Source organism: Pygocentrus nattereri, chromosome 23 (genome assembly GCF_015220715.1).
Source record: "Pygocentrus nattereri isolate fPygNat1 chromosome 23, fPygNat1.pri, whole genome shotgun sequence".
Classification (NCBI taxonomy): Eukaryota; Metazoa; Chordata; class Actinopteri; order Characiformes; family Serrasalmidae; genus Pygocentrus; species Pygocentrus nattereri.
In genome coordinates this window covers 15,714,144-15,732,072 of record NC_051233.1, presented here as the reverse complement: position 1 = coordinate 15,732,072, position 17,929 = coordinate 15,714,144, and positions in this window count along the sequence as shown.

Sequence of the window (17,929 nt, the reverse complement as noted above, 5' to 3'; positions counted from 1 at the left end):
CCGGAGGATATCTGTGCACGTTGCGTGATTCATTTGCTGTTCCTCAGAGAGGTTTGCCTTTGGTTTACATTTCGTCTTGGCCGTTATTGTGCAGGCTATCGCCATTGAGACGCAAATACTATTTTAAGCTGTTACCTTTTCATAAAGAGGCATACTGTTGATGTGAAAAGTGATACAAATCCAGTTAACATGGAGCAAAGCGGGTAAAACCGTGAAAGAGCGCTTCATAAATTAGTCAGGGACCGAAGAAATGAGAAAGAGACATGGAGAAATGAATGTGTTCTTTCAAGTGGCATGCTTTCATGACGTCACTAGCTTGCTTTCAAGGAACTTGAGTTTTGTTCCTTCGGTTGTTCGTTGTTTCATAGTTCACTTTGCAACAAGAACTACACCCATTTATGCTGGATTGCTGAATGGGTCATTCATGTTGAGCGGGATTTATGTTCTGCATCAAGACAGGAGAGTCGAATTATGCAAGATACTTGATACTTGTAAGATGTACATTTGCGAGTGTTGAACATTATAACATTGACTTTTTGCCACAACTCAGTTTTAGCAGTTTCAGTTGGTCTGGTGCTGATGTATGTGTTGTGTTCCTTTGGGGCGCGCTCTCTCTCTCTCTCTCTCTCTCTCTCTCTCTCTCTCTCTCTCTCGCAGTCACACACAGGAAGGAGAATTTTCACACTTCAGAGCCTAGGAGGCCCCAGCATAGAAAACACACCGACACTAACACTGTCTTTAGATCATATGACACGGCCGTTTTGGAAACCCTAAACAGAAAAAGTATATCATACTTCACATGCACCTTTACAAACACATCGTCCTTTATCATCTTCTTCTCATCAATATGACATCAATTTCCTTTAAAGAAATGATTCACGGAATACTCAAATTTACAGTTTCTCCGTTTCTCCTAACAGTCGATCTGTCTTCCTTCATTTGATTCTTTAGCAATGGGGCTAATCTAACGTGAGCCTGGGTCACTCAGAAAGATTTTGGGTGACAGACTCCCGTTACTTGTTTACAGCATCGTAGGTCCAGTAGAAAACTTCAAACAACAAGCATTTTGGCCGACTAAATTTACGGCAAGAGCAAAGTTGTCTACTTGATTTTCAGTGAACTATTTCTTTAAGGCCTCTAAACACTTACGCAGTTGTCTTCATAGGAAAAAAAGCACAGCCGCTGTTCAGATAACTTCGCGAAAAACCAACGAGCTGGAGGGAAGTAAGACGAAGTCTAGGTGGCGGAGATAATGGCTATCTAGAAGAGATGTGAGTAGACAGCTAAGATTCTTTGCACAAAACAGCAAAAAGGGACAGTGACAGGAAACTATTCATATATTCGAAAGGCCCTGTGAGTCGATTCACCACGCAGCCGTAAAATCCCCCACCCATGTGCTTATCAATGCACTGATCAGCGGCTAGTTTGTTTTTTTGACACCTGTCATACGGGGAGCGACAGTGCTGAGATCACAGAGTTAGATAACGAGTGTGTGGGGACTGCTGTGCTTTGATAGAATGTTTGATGTGTGTTCGGCTGTTATCATGTTCTATTTTAAATGAAATGACTGAATCAGTAAGATTTCAGAAAGATTGCAAAGTGCTGGGTAGACAAAAGGCACAGGATAGGGCACAAATGTACAAGGATGATAGTCATTTTTTACTCATTGTAAATGTGAGTCTTATAATGCAATATGCTTCACAAACAACGTTCATTTTACATAAGGGTTAATGTCAGGAATCATGATGTACACAACCATATATATTTGTATATTATATATATTTCACTTTAGTTACGCTGTGGCTGTCCGGAACGTGGTGTGACTTACACTGCAGCAGTAACTCTTTAGCGCCCTCAAATGTCTGGAAGTCTTCAATGACGTCTACATTTCCTAACAGTGTTGCAGTGTACATTAAAATCCTAACCAAGTCTCTCTCTCTCTCTCTCTCTCTCTCTCTCTCTCTCTCTCTCTCTCTCTCTCTCTCTCTCTCACACACACACACACACACACACACACTGCTTATATAATCTCCATTAAAAGCGCTGGCAACAGAATAGGATGCTCTGGAGCGTCCTCACACCAGTTAGGTCATCGTACCCAATGCCAAGCGTAAGGTAAAGGGCTGTGGACAGATGATCCACCGAATACCCTTGAGATGGATAGAAGTGCTGTTTTTGATCCAGTACTAATCATCTTACATCAGAACTAATGCGTTTGATGCTGAATGCAATAAAATCCTCACACTGTGCGTCCAGAGTAGTCCTTTGTTGACCTTTGATGGGGAAAAGGAAGCTAGCGATAGCTAGCGATAACTGCAAAAGGTAAACAAACCCTGAACTTCAAACCTTCAAAAACTTAAAAAATATGAAGCTTCTGATTGTGAAACATTTTACCATTGAAATTGTTTTTAATGCTGTGACAATTTTGAGCATGTTCAGAGAAACAAAAAGAGATATAACAATAGTAGAAATACATTCACATGCTTCATTATAATGTCGCCCTCTTGTGGCAGTAAATGATATTGCTGGTTGTCTTTAAAAAGTCTAGTACAAGCAAACTGCCTGATTGTGTTGAATGTATTATTTTCAGCTTTTCTCATTCCTCTAATCTGTCATTAAATGCACATATAATACTGTTTAAAGTATTAGAAAAATTTTCCTCTATCTGCAAAATATTTCAAAGTAAGCTATTTACTCTTTTCATGTTTACTCTTTTCCATGAGAAAATGTATACGCAGAGCCTCGAAAAACTTTCAGTTTAAGGCATGTATGAAATGTCCTGTAAGGTTAGGAGTGGGGACTGAATTGTGGCGCTAGTTTTAGCTCTATAGAGCATTTCTAATTATGATATATACCAGTTACAAAGCCTAGCACACATAAAAAATAGAGCATAATCTTTCATATTTTCTTTTTTTCTTTTTTTTTTCATTTCCTCCATCCCCGTCATTGGAGGACTATTAAAATTTTATTTTTATTTGTAATACATTCATGAGGGAGGATATATAAGCAAAACCAAACAGACAGATAGACAAAATAAGAAAAAGGGAAGAAAAAAATATAAAATTAATAATAATAATAATAATAATGACAAATTATGCATTGGACTTGATGAAAAGCAAACGTTAACAACACCAGTAGCGTTATAAGAATAAGCATTGTTGTACAGCGACAGAATTCTGCTTGTGTATGTTTGTGGGTGTGGTAAGGGGGGATGTATGATTATTTAGTGTAGTTTGGAACTGGATATTGGATCTCAGTATATCAGCTTCTCCAGGAAAGTTGATTTAGTGGGAAAATTAATTTTAATGAAAAATAAAGTTATTAAAGTTAATAACTGGTGTCCAGATTGAGTCAAACTGAGTGTTTTTGTGTTTAATGGAAGCAGATATTTTTACATATATAACTCCAATTCCAATGAAGTTGGGACGTTGTGTAAAACATAAACAAAACCAGAATATGATGATTTGTAAACCCTTTTCAACCTATATTAAAATGAATACACTACACAGACAAGATATTTAATGTTCAAATGGATAAACTTTATTGTTTTTTGCAAATATTCATTCATTTTGAACTTGATGCCTGCAACACGTTCCAAAGAAGTTGGGACAGGGGCATGTTTACCACTGTGTTACATCACCTTTCCTATTAACAACACTCAATAAGCGTTTGGGAACTGAGGACACTAATTGTTGAAGCTTTGTAAGTGGAATTCTTTCCCATTGTTGCTTGATGTACAACTTCAGTTGCTCAACAGTCCGGGGTCTCTGTTGTCATATTTTGCGCTTCATAATGCTCCACACATTTTCAATGAGAGACAGGTCTGGACTGCAGGCAGGCCAGTCTATTACCCGCACTCTTTTACTAGGAAGCCACGCTGTTGTAACACGTGCAGAATGTGGCTTGGCATTGTCTTGCTGAAATAAGCAGGGATGTCCCTGAAAAAGACGTTGCTTGGATGGCAGCATATGTTGCTCCAAAATCTGTATGTACCTTTGAGCATTAATGGTGCCTTCACAGATGTGCAAGTTACCCATGCCATGGGCAATAATCCGGACAGTCCCTTTCCTCTTTGGCCCGGAGGACATGACATCCATGATTTCCAAAAACAATTGTCAAACAATTGTCAAACAATGACAGTAATGATGTTTTTTTGTCTTCCGGTTCATGAGAATTGTGTTCTTGGCGATGGTTATGGCTGTGAGTAGGGCGGTGGAAGTTTTGTTTGTCATATTGATTGCTGATGTGTCTCCTAACAGACATTTAAACAAAGTGCTAATACACAATTTGTTGCCAGAAATGTTTTATAGGTGGTCAGTGCCACATGTATAATTATAGTTATAATTATAGTTATATAATATAGGTATAATTATAGTTGCTTTAGCAATGCGCAACTATACTGTTATCCGATTTATATTCTTCTTCTTCTTCTTTTTCTTCTTCTTCTTATTTTTCTGCCGTTTCTTTGCCACGTAACTAGTCCCACAGTTTACAAGTGTTCCAACTCCAACTCCAAACTCACACACAGAGCACAATGTCTCACATGCTCCCAGCCTAATGCTCAGCAGTAGCAGCACACATAATGATTTTTTAAGGTGTTACTGCTTTTAAGGTAGCACTGAGTTTACACTGAGAATGAATGGGGTGAAAATTATATGATAATCTACAGTTCTGCTTGCCTGAATGACAGCATTTCACATACACTATCTCAGGGCAGGCCCCCAACCACAAATTCACAGGGACTATTTGTCGTTTTTCCATCCCTCGTTCCTCCCATTAAGTCCCATTCATTTTCGCCACCATGACAGCCTTTGCACGAAAGGCCAAAATGTACTCACTCAGGGCACCTCTCTAAGCTCTAAGCCACAGCCATACTTACCCGCACTCCTCTTTTTCTGTTTTTTCATCCCTCGTTCTTCTCATAGAGTCCCATTCATTTTTACCACCACTCAAACTCTATTACTTCATTGTCTGACAGCCACCAAAATGCATGTGCTCACTCAGGGCACATCCTTAACCTCTAATCCATAGCCATACTTACCCACACTCCTGTTTATCAATTTTTGATCCCTCGTTCCGTCCTTAGAGTCCAATTAATTTTCGTCAACACTCAAATTCTATTGCTTCTTTACCTGACGGCAAACAAACTAAATGTACTCACTCAGGGCAGGTGCCCAAGCTCTAATCCACAGTCACACTGACCCGCATTCATCTGTATGCTGTTTTTTTCATCCCTCATTCCTCCCATAGAGTCCCATTCATTTTCTAACCCAACAAAGCCTCAATCTGTCTTTTTCCCAACAGCCACCGAAGTACATGTACTCATTCAGGTCAGGTCCACAAGATCTAATCCACCACCTTACTGACCAGCACTCTTCCATATGTAGTTTTTTCATCCCCTGTTCCTTGTATTAACTTCCATAGTATCCGCTGCGCAACTATTCCACGTTACCTTCAGGAAAGGCACTTTTCTAGTTATCCGTGGTATTCTGTGTACAATGAGAACAGATTTCAAAGCTGGTAAATCCCATCTTGAACAACATCTGTCCAGTGTAATGTATTCTGTGGGTGATTTTATATTGTATGAGCCATAGATCAGCACCTGTAATCCAATATTTCTGCATATCTGTAACCAGAAGTCAGCATTGGGAGTGATGGATAGATCTTCCTTCATAGTATAGTCAGCAAAATAATTTTTGCGTCTGATTTAGAAACAAGTTTGTATATTTTTGATAGGAGTTTGTTTGGATAGGATATATTCAAAAAACCTGAAACTGCGAGGTGTAGATCTAAAGGATTTTCAGTCACTTCAATTATGGAGCACAGTAAAGATTCTAGAATTCTGGTGGAATTTAAGGAACTGATTGCTGCCAGTGCTGTTAAGATATGAGTGATATCAGGGTATTGTTGTGGAAGATGTGTTTAAGGTGTGTAATACCTTTATCAATCCAGGATGCACAGTGCAATTTTTTTTTATTTACAAGGAGGTCATATAATATTCAGAGAGAAGACAGTTTGTGATTTTGTGAAATTTCCACCAAGCTGTCAGAGTTGTTGCTATTGTTGCATTTTTAAAGCAGACCTGTTTTTTTCAGTGTTTGGGTGCTGCAGCTATTGGTTCTATAAATATAGCAAATAATTGGAGAGAGAGAGGGCATTCTTGTCTAGTGCCTCTGTGAATGGCTGTGATATTAGTGGTTATAGTGGCCATGGGTGAGGTGTATAAGATCTTAATCCTTTGAATAAATGACTCTCCAAAAACAAACCTGCATAATGTAGTGAAAAGAAATTGTTAATTTAATGAAGAGTGATAGATAGACAGACTGATACTTTATTGATCTCGAAGGATATTTAGAGTGGTGCTAGTATTTGCCAAAAATATTTGTAAAGCTAAGCTGGAAAACCATCTGGACCTGGTGTTTTATTGTTGGGCATTTGGTTTAGGGCTTTGTGAAACTCCTCTAATGATATTGGTTCTTCTAGTGACTGCTTTTTTTCTCCTTTGGCAGTTTAATATTTTTGAGAAAAGTATTTATATCTTCCAGTTTTGGGTCATGGTCTGATAAGTAAAACTTTGCATAATAATTTCTGAACATGTTATTAATTTCATCTGAGGTCTGCATAATTTTTCCCATTGGGTCCTTAATGACCCAATAATTTTCTTATATGTAGAATATGATGTTATTTTCCCTCTCAGTACTGCCTTTCCAGTTTCCCATAATATTGTAGATTGGATTTCTGGGGAGTCGTTTATTTCTAGGAAGGATATGCCCATTCTAATTTGATGTAGGTTCAAAATTCAGAATCATCAAGCAAATATGTATTAAAACACCACTTTAGAACTGGTTTATGTTGTTTTTCTTCCCAGATGACTGAAACAGGGCAATATTCGCATATTGTATTGTGATGAATTTGTGTAAGCATGATATACACTGCTCAAAAAAATAAAGGGAACACTCAAATAACACATCCTAGATCTGAATGAATGAAATATTCTCATTGAATACTTTGTTCTGTACAAAGTTGAATGTGCTGACAACAAAATCACACAAAAATCATCAATGGAAATCAAATTTATTAACCAATGGAGGCCTGGATTTGGAGTCACACACAAAATTAAAGTGGAAAAACACACTACAGGCTGATCCAACTTTGATGTGATGTCCTTAAAACAAGTCAAAATGAGGCTCAGTATTGTGTGTGGCCTCCATGTGCCTGTATGACCTCCCTACAATGCCTGGGCATGAGGTGATGGATGGTCTCCTGAGGGATCTCCTCCCAGACCTGGACTAAAGCATCCGCCAACTCCTGGACAGTCTGAGGTGCAACGTGGCGTTGGTGGATGGAGTGAGACATGATGTCCCAGATGTGCTCAATCACATTCAGGTCTGGGGAACGGGCGGGCCAGTCCATAGCTTCAATGCCTTCATCTTGCAGGAACTGCTGACACACTCCAGCCACATGAGGTCTAGCACTGTCCTGCATTAGGAGGAACCCAGGGCCAACCGCACCAGCATATGGTCTCACAAGGGGTCTGAGGATCTCATCTCAGTACCTAATGGCAGTCAGGCTACCTCTGGTGAGCACATGGAGGGCTGTGCAGCCCTCCAAAGAAATGCCACCCCACACCATTACTGACCCACTGCCCTACGGCCTCCTCCACATCTTCTGGTGTACTGGCCCGTCTCCTGGTAGCGCCTCCAGCCTCTGGACACTACGCTTTACTTGGAGTTATATTGTGTTGTTTGTGTTCCCTTTATTTTTTTGAGCAGTGTATGATTGAGTGAGTTGCTTATTAGAAAGTAATCTGTATGTGAATATAAATGATGGACTGGTGAGTAGAATGTGAATTCTTTTGTGTTGGGGTGTTTTAGTCGCCAACCATTGGCAAAACCGAAATCGCTCACTAACTGTTTTTGTGTTTCTGTAGACGTCCAATTACGAATGATTCTAGAGTTGGTTGTTCTGTCTAAACATTGATCGATGACTGGGTTAAAATCACCACCAATTATAATGGGAGAGTCTGAAAGATCTGAGACTTGTTCAGAAACTTTTTGAAAAAAGGTGGGATTATCAGTGTTAGGGTCATAGATATTTGCAATAGTCACTGTATTGTTGTTAATAGTAATATTTATAATAATGAATCAACCTTCAGGGTTAGCGATAGTGGAATTGTGTGTGAAAGATTTTTTTCACTTATTAGGATGGTTGCACCTCTTTGTAGTTGTAATGGGCTGAAAATATGCTGTGAATTGTTTGGTCTCTTTCTGTTAGGTGAGTTTCCTGTAATAAGCACATATCTGCATTTAATCTTCCAAAGTTCTTATGCATCTTATTTTTTTCTCCTGAGATCCAATACAGCGAATGTTCTAAGTAACAAACTTTAGCTGTGACATGTAAGGAGGTTAAGCATAATATTATGTATCTGTGTTTTATTGTTGAGCTGTGTGTATGTGTGTACTGTTACATTTATATGTAAGTCTCTTGTATCATGCTACAGGACAATAGAGAGAGAAAGTAGTCATAAGACAGGGGCTCCAAGGACGTTTATGATGTCCAGGTACATGGAGCCTAGCCAGCAGATAGTGTTAAAACATTGCTAATTGGATATTGTTGTTACAACTAACCATATGAATGGACAAGCATAAGCTGAGGCCTCTGTAAGACGCAAGCCATAAGGCCTTATGCGTACCATGGGCCAGAACCCCATAGGTCATGAACCCAGGAGTGTGCATTGATCAGGAGAATACGTTGACATTAGGATCAAACATTTTACTCGCAGCTCCTCTTTCTCTGTGCTCCGTTGTCTGCTTTAGGCAGGCGGCATGCACTTGTTTTCATCTTTTCTCCACTCTTCTAGCTCTCTGATCTCGCTGTTGTTTCAATCACTCATTATCTACAGGGCTGATGAACTTTTTGAGTCGTAAATATCAAACATGTTTGCCTGAATGGGTGCTCATGAAATGGGTGCTTTGCACATGAAACACAGGCCCCTAGAGACAGCCCTTGTTTTTATTTTGCTTTCAGCCGCATCCTGTGAGCATCTGCCCCTGTTTCAGCAATTCAGAATGTAATTTAATCATTTAAATTGAAATGGGAAAAAAGTTGAACAAGAAGAACTAGGATATTTTGGTAGCCTAAATCAGCTTTTTAAGGGTTAACAGTAATATCAGAGAACTTGTAGAGAGGAGAATTACCACTCAAATGCTAGAGGGCGCTCCCAAGCGAGTCCAAAATGAATGGGTTGAGATGGATCGTTTGAGCAAAATCATAGTTTATAAATGCTTAAACATTTTAATGGAAAATAATACAATTACAGTAAATACCATAAAACACTTTAATGCTTTTGTTATATTTTAAGAGCTTTTAAACTTGAGTTACAGGAGTTTAAAACAGCGCCTCATGTATGTCCATGACATCTGTGAGCGCAAACAGCCAATGATCTGCTCCACTCACCAATCAATCAGAACTCAGCGTCCCGCCAAAGAACGTTTTCTGTTAAGAAATAAAATATATATTTTATTTGCTTTTAAGTGAAATACATCCTTTTACTTTCTAAAATTAAAGGAAAGTTTTGGGCAAGTGATTAGAAACTATTTTGGCTTTTTCGTTTTTGGCTTGCGGGCATTCCTTGGTGTTTTGCAATCATTGTTTTTGTTGAAATGGGGGAAATGGCCAGACTCTTCATAAACCAGCTCTGGTAATAATAAGCTGAGTCTATACTGAATTAGCCTGAGTGCAGGTAAGTTCATAGAGCCAAATCAAGCTATGAACAGAAAGATCTATTGTGTTTTAGTGAGTATCAGACGAAGAACAGTTAACTTCAGGGGAAACCTGTTTCATTTGTTCTGCCCTCAGTCTAACCACAGAAATACACTACCACACAGGCAAAGTGTGCTGTTTTGTGCATTTTTAAGGAGGGTGCCATTCTAATGACGTCAATTCAATGCACAATTGCATTAGCTGAGCAATATTAACATTGCTATGGGATTCAGTGATATTCAAGAGAAGAATAATTTTAGGACGAAACGTATGAGTTTTGGGACATTTGTAATTATCACAGGATGCAAAATAATACCTGCTCTGTGGTGTCTGTGGTGCACCTGATCATTGAAGAAAAGAGTGAATGGGGGCTAACAAAGTATTCAGATAGACTACACTCTGCAATTGCAGAAATGCAAAGTGCACTTATATGGTAAGTTGACCTAATCAAATGGAAAATGAGCATAAATACAAGGTAGCAAATGGGTAAAGAGTATTTACTTATACTAAAGCACAATGGTGTAGTGCACTTACCAGTTTAGTGTTTTTCTTTAATATCTGTTTAATATGGCATATGGTAACTGTTTACTTTCCTATGTTATTGCCATTCCACCCATTTTGTCTGTGTTGTGTGCAAGTTGTATATTTTTGTAAGACAGTTAAAGCAATAGTTTCCAAATTATTTCTAGTGTTATCATGGTAATTCATTCATGCATACATGCAAAACTTTAAGAACTGACTTAATAAATGATCATGCACAATATGTTTTTAAAATTGTGGCAGATGATTGTTCAGCTGTATTCACCTGTGTTGTATTGTATAGATTGGGACTGGCCAATTGGTTTTCCTTTTATGGTTGTTTGCATTCTCTGTTATACTATATTTGAATGAACATGAAAGGTTACACCTAAGCAAAAGCTGTTGATTGTTATACATGTGGTTAATAAAAAGAGGTTTAGAAATGTGCAAAAGCTATTTGAAAGTGAGCAAACATGCTGTATTCGGACCAGCTACTTTATGCAGACAGGTAGGAATCTTTATTTATATTTTGCTAGCTGGGTAACTGAGTTAAGATTTTAGACTAAAATCATTTTGTCTTTAAGTGATTATTTTATTAAAATAAGTGAACAATAAACATTTTATTTAGTCACTACCAAAGCAATCATAACTACTGATGCTTTACCAAAGGTTTCAGTGGTGACAGTTAAAGCAAATTGTGCGTAAGAAATGCTAACAAGTACATTCGATTTTATGTAGTATATTTTATTTTATTATATTATCGGTCACTCCTCCTAAACCACACCCCCCACATTCCTCCCAAACTTTACATGTTTTTGCTCCATTTCTTCATAATACCAAGGTTAGAAACTGGCCCTTTTCTCAATGTAACACTCAGGGTCTTGATAAACTTCTGCATTTACATTGTTACTGCTCAATCTTTTGGGGTAACTCTCTCTCTCTCTCTCTCTCTCTCTCTAAAATAATACTTTATTTTCTTTAATCTTCTCTCTCTATCTTCTCTAGTATCTCATTCAGCCTTGAATTTCTTGAAGATTTTATTCATGGTTATTTAAAGAATGGTCAGTTGCACTAAAATGGCACTTTGACATTTGTCCACTATCTTGCAGTGTTTTCCATTGACTTAGTGTGGAACAATCTTCAATTAAACTCTCAAGTAAGTAGACTAATTTGCATGTTTTCCATAAAGTTAATTTCATCTGTAACTTAAAAGAATGTGTAATTACTTTCAGCAGTCTGGTACTGTTTGGCAGAGGCCCAGCCAAACCAGACCCCCCCCCACATGACTTGTAAAGCCATCTTTGTTGTGGAAATACGATGCACGATCCACAATCCTTTCTTAATCTCTGATCCAGAAGATGGGAGTGGTAGAGTTTACAGACTCAGGTGTTTTGGGTGAAGGTTCACCCCTGGTACACTTGTTCATGTAAAGGCCTAGAGTACAGGCCAGAAGACACATTCACCAGTGTGTAGCAATAACAAAATGTAGATCAAAAGCAGAAGTGGTTAGCTGCTTATTACATTTACTTAGTTACACGCGCTCAGATTTGTGAGGAAAGCAATGTACTACTCTGTTCCATTTCAGTCATAGAAAGTGCTAATTAATTTCTGTGTTTGATTTCATTGTGTTCTGTTGGTGACAGTATCTGTAGGGCTTTGCAACGTCATTTCTCTGACTTTTGAAGTTAATCATTTAAAGTTTATGAAGTTTATGCATCAAAAAAAGAAAAATAGTTTCTATCAAACTTCCACAGCAGTTCTACAAAGTACTCAATACTTCTTTTATACTTACTTCCCAAGTTGCTTTTTGAAAAGATTTATTTTTCCCTGTTTTTTTTTCCCTTTTTAATATTTTGAGTTTGAACGACATTGACATATATAGACATAATGACAATATAGACATTCTGCAAATGTGAGCCAAAAATTATATAACGTTGGGCAAGAACAGAACATATGAGTAAGGTCAGCTCTAGCAGTGCGACAGCAATCACAAAATTCATCTACCCCATTGTAAATTTTTGACAATTTAGTCTTGGAGTAATGCATTCGATGGAGTACTTTAAACTGGATAAGATTAAGTCGGGCACAAGATGATGATTTATTGATCATATTCAGGGCAGACTCCCAGGTGGTATCTGATAATACTACATCTAACTCTGTATTCCACGCAGTTCGTATTCGATCCATTCGTGCATTATCAGTATTGATAGTCATATTGTAAATTCTTGAGATCAGACCCTTGCTAAACACTGACGATTCAAGAATTTTCTCCCAAATGTTTTTAGATGGTAAAATTGGGAAGTTTGAACATTGACTGCGTATGAAATTCTGGGTTTGAAGGTAACGATAAAAAGATGAGGATGATAACTGAAATTTAGATGCAAGGTCAGTGAAAGATGCGAAAACTCTGCTAATGTACAGATCTGTAAATCTAATTATACCCTTAATATGCCAGACACTGAAAGTTTGATCCATTTTTGCAGGAATGAATAAGTGATTATTACATATAGGACCCAAGTTAGAGAACTTGTTGAAGCCAAAATGATGTCGGAATTGAAACCATATTTTTAAAGTAGATCTAACAACTGGACATGATGTATAATTTGAGATGGGTAGAGGTAAATTAGTAGTAACTAGAGCTAACAATGATGAATTAATACAGGAATTTGCTTCTGAGATACACCAGTCTAACTGTGGGCACTGATACCATAGAACTATCTTTTGTGCATTGGCTGCCCAATAATAGTATAAAAAATTAGGGAAAGCAAGACCTCCTATACTTCTTGGTCGCTGAAGAAGATTCCTATGTATTCTAGGGGTCTTACCCTCCCAGACAAATGATAATAACTGTTTATCAAGGGAAGAAAAAAAAGCATTTTTTGTTAAAAAAACAGGAAGGCTTTGAAATAGATACATAAACCTTGGCAAAATCATCATTTTAATACAGTTTATTCGGTCTACTAAAGATAGACGTAAAGCATCCCACTTCTGAAGATCTTCTCTGAGTTAATCCAGAAGAGGTGTAAAGTTTTTAGAGTAGAGTTCTTTAAATGAGCGAGGAATATATACTCCCAGGTATTTAAATCCTGTTAACGATGTACAAAGCGGTAAAACAGAGTTTGGATTAAACGTTTCAGTGCAATTTAAAGGGAAACATATACTCTTTGAATAGTTTACTTTATAACCAGAGAAACTACCAAACTGGTCTAACATTTTAATAACTTGGGGTATACAAGATGATGGGTCTGATATATATAATACTAAATCATCTGCATATAGAGATACCTTGTATTCTATTCCCCTTCTGCATATGCCTTGAAAGTTGGTTGATGTCTTGAGAAAGATTGATAAGGGTTCGATAACTAATGCAAACAAACTCGGGCTCAAGGGACACCCTTGCCTAGTAGCTCTAGAAAGGGAGAAGAAATCAGAGTTTAATCCAATGGTAGTTACACAGACTGTAGGGGAGGTATATAACAACTGTATCCAGGAAATGAATTTTGGACCAAATCCAAAGCGTTTTAATACTGCAAACATATATGCCCATTCCACTCTATCGAATGCTTTTTCAGCATCGAGCGAAACAATAGCCTCTGACAGTTCAGAATGTGGGGAGCTGTATACAACACTGAGCAGTTTACGTATATTTGCAAATGAAGAACGTCCTTGCATAAATCCAGTCTGATCAGGAGAAATTAAACTAAGTATAACCTTTTCCAATCTAATAGAAAGAAGTTTAGCCAAAATCTTGACGTCTACATTCAGTGATGAAATGGGTCTATAGGAGCTACATTCCACTGGATCTTTACCTGGTTTTAAAAGGAGTGTGATGGAGGCTTCGGTTAAAGTCTTGGGTAAACAGCCAGATTGTAATGCGTAATTGTACATTTGAAGAAGTATTGGGGCTAACTTACTAGCAAATCTTTTATAGAACTCAATTGGATAGCCGTCAGCCGCCTTGCTGTTTTGCATTTTAGCAATTGAATCCAAGATCTCTTCAATTTTTATCGGCTCCTCTAGTTGAGCTCGAACTATTTCATCTAATTCAGGAATTTTTAGATCTTCCAAGAAGGTGGTCATTTCTGAAAGGTCTTGCGGGGCTTCTGATGAGTAAAGTTTCATGTAATATTCTTTGAAAATGTTATTAATTTGTGTTGGGTCTTTAACAATATCACCACTCGAGCTACAAATCTGAGGGATAAGCTGGACCGCTGACCTGGCCTTCAACTGTCGTGCTAGGAGCCGACCTGCTCTTTCTCCATTTTCATATATGTATCCACGTAATTTAAAAAGGGCTTGTTCTGCTTTGTCTGTAGACAATAGATTATACTGTGACTGGAGCTTAATCCGTTCTTTGTATAGATCTGGAGAAGGGCAAGTCGAGTATTGATGATCTATCTTCTTTATATCACTAATCAGTTGATTTTGCTCAAGTGTTTTGGCTGAGTTAAGCATAGAAGAAAAAGCTATTATTTCCCCCTCTGATAACTACTTTCAGAGTTTCCCACAAAATTGAAGGAGATGGTAGATCAGATTTATTTTCCAGTATAAAATTATCAAGAGCTGCCAAAATTGACACACAAAAGCTTTCATTTGATATTAACGCTGTATTCAATTTCCAAGGAGTATATGATTTAGGGGTTGAGTGGATCATTAAATCCAAAGATAGAGGGGAGTGGTCAGATTCTACTATAGCATGATACTCTACATCTTTAACACAGTGGAGGAGGGATTTATCTACAAAAAAATAATCTATTCTCGAGTAGGAATGGTGGACATGAGAGAAGAATGAGAAGGCCTTTTTATCAGGGTAGATGACACGCCATGGATCAGTGCAACCAATCAGTGCAAACAAAAATGTTGACCATGTCTGCACAAATTTTGATGTAGTAAATATTTTGGGGTTGGAACGGTCAAGTACAGGGTCCATTGCACAGTTTAAGTCTCCACCAAAAATTGGACGATATGAATTTATATCTGGTAGAAGAGATATTATTTTATTAGCAAAATCAACATCATCCCAGTTAGGAGCATATATGTTCAGTAAGAGGACAGGAACATGATGGAGTAATCCAGCTACTATAATAAATCTCCCCTGTGGGTCAGAAATTACTTTTTGAGCTGAGAATAAAACCTTTTTATGTACCAAGATGGCAGCACCCCGACTTCTAGTGTTAAATGAAGAATGAAAAATCTGCCCTATCCATGGTTTTTTAAGTCTGCTATGGTCAATATTACGCAGATGTGTTTCTTGTAGAAATATAACTTCTGAATTTAGTTTTTTAAGATGTGTAAAAATTCTTGCTCGTTTAACAGGACCGTTTAAGCCTTTCACATTCCAGCTGACAAATTGAGTAGCAGCCCCTTCCCGTATTAGTTTAGCATTCACCCTACTGTCCATATATACACGTTTTGGAAATAATGGAGTGACTGAATACCTGATGTTGACCTGACCTTAACATATCGGACAAAGTTTAAAAAAGACCAGTAAAAATATACAAAAACACCAAACAATATAACACACATAATTAACGCCTATGCTAACCTACCAAGATTTGGTTAACTGCAGGCTATAATATTAAATCACACAATGCTATAGAAACACCCAATATTATCAATAAACTGAACATTACACTGTAGAGGAGACCAAACACCTGTAAAATCTATCGATACTTGACAAGTTAAAATCCCCCAAACTTATACATAGTGGTGATCACCAAATGGAAAACAGTCCCACTCAGAATAATGGCATCAATCCAAATAACAACAACAACAATAATAGTTGTAATAGAAAAAGAAAGCACCTACCGTTGCATATTCAACACATTATCATGTTGATCGCTTAAAGAAGCCAGTCCGAGTTCTGACAAGTAGCAGGCCACCAGTTCGCAGCTAGCAGTTCACAGCCAGTAGTTCGCAGCTGGCAGTTCACAGCCAGTAGTTCGCAGCTGGCAGTTCACAGCCAGTAGTTCGCAGCTGGCAGTTCACAGCCAGTAGTTCGCAGCTGGCAGTTCACAGCCAGTAGTTCGCAGCTGGCAGTTCACAGCCAGTAGTTCGCAGCTGGCAGTTCACAGCCAGTAGCTCGCAGCTGGCAGTTCACAGCCAGTAGCTCGCAGCTGGCAGTTCACAGCCAGTAGCTCGCAGCTGGCAGTTCACAGCCAGTAGCTCGCAGCTAGCAGTTCACAGCCAGTAGTTCGCAGCTAGCAGTTCACAGCCAGTAGCTCGCAGCTAGTTCCATGTTTGAGTAACGTAGTCCAGTTTGCCGTTCAAGCAAACCAGTCAGTCCCGTCAGTGATGACCTCATTTAGCTGGGGAGAACCGTTCATTGAAGAACACCAGAGCTCCTTCTGTGGTATGAAATGTAAAGATCTCCGTGTTAAGGTGTATTCGCAGGCGAGCTGGGTACAGCAGTTGGAAGCGAACCTTCTTTTCAAAAAGAAGGTGTTTAATCTCTTTGTATGCTGCGCGTTTCCTTGACAGGGCCTCGCTCAGATCAGGGTAAAATCTCAGAGTGCCTCCGTTGTAAGTAGGTAGAAAATAAATAAATAAATGAATAAATAAATACCAACATATCATGTCTTACAGAGGTATTCAACTACCATTCAGACTAGAATTTGGTAGAACAACCTTTTACTGCAATTAAGACTGTTAGAGTAAGCTTCTACCAGCTTTACACATTTTTGCCAGGCCTTTAGATTGTCCAGGTTGGTTGGATGTTGCTTGTGAACTGCAATTTTCAAATAGTGCTAAAGATTCTCTAGAACATTTACCTTTTTGTTGTTCAACCACTCCTTGTACTTGGGATAATGGTTAACTTTCTCTCAAGCTTTAGTTCTTTAGCAAACTAAAGCAGATTGTCATCCCTGTATTTTGCACCAACCACCCGTCTTTCAATTTTAACAAGATGCCCTGTCCTCACTGATTACCAACACGATGCTGCCCTCCTACTTTACTGTTGAGATGGTGTTTCTTGAGGAATAGGCACTGCTATTTGTGCTGCATTTTAGCTTAAAAAACTCTTTTACGTCTCACCTGACCACAAAGCTTTATACCACATATAAGATATTTAATGTGTTTTTTCTTCAGTAAAGGCTACTTTCTAGACACTACCTCATACAGGCCAGTTGTGTGTTTGTTTCTTTGACTGCTTCATCCCAGTCTCAGACTCTGAACCCATTCTCTCCTTTGGAGTGATTGTTGGCCTCTCTGTGGCCTCACTCTCAAGTCTCCTTCTTGCTCTGATGTTGAGTTTTGAGGCATGGCTTTGACCTGGCAGTGCGTGGGTGGTATGATGCAGCTTTCATTACCCCACAATTGATCCAACAGTGCTCACTGAGATATCTAAACACTAGGATATAACTTTGTGGCCTTGTGCATGTCTATGATGTTATCTATAATTTCCTTAGAATGCTCATTGATCTTCAGTTAACACACACTGTGCCAAGGTCAGGGCCAAACCCTCATCATGATCTTCAACAGTTCTGCCAAACATGTAATGCCAGCTGGTAGACCCTGCAAGCAACTCCCACCAAGGTCTTTTCCAGCCTTAACCTAACAGATACAGAGAGACAGAGAACTGAGAAGATAAAAGTAGAATCTACAGTATCAACAGAGGACCTTTTTTATTAGCTTGTTTTTCTCTTTTTCT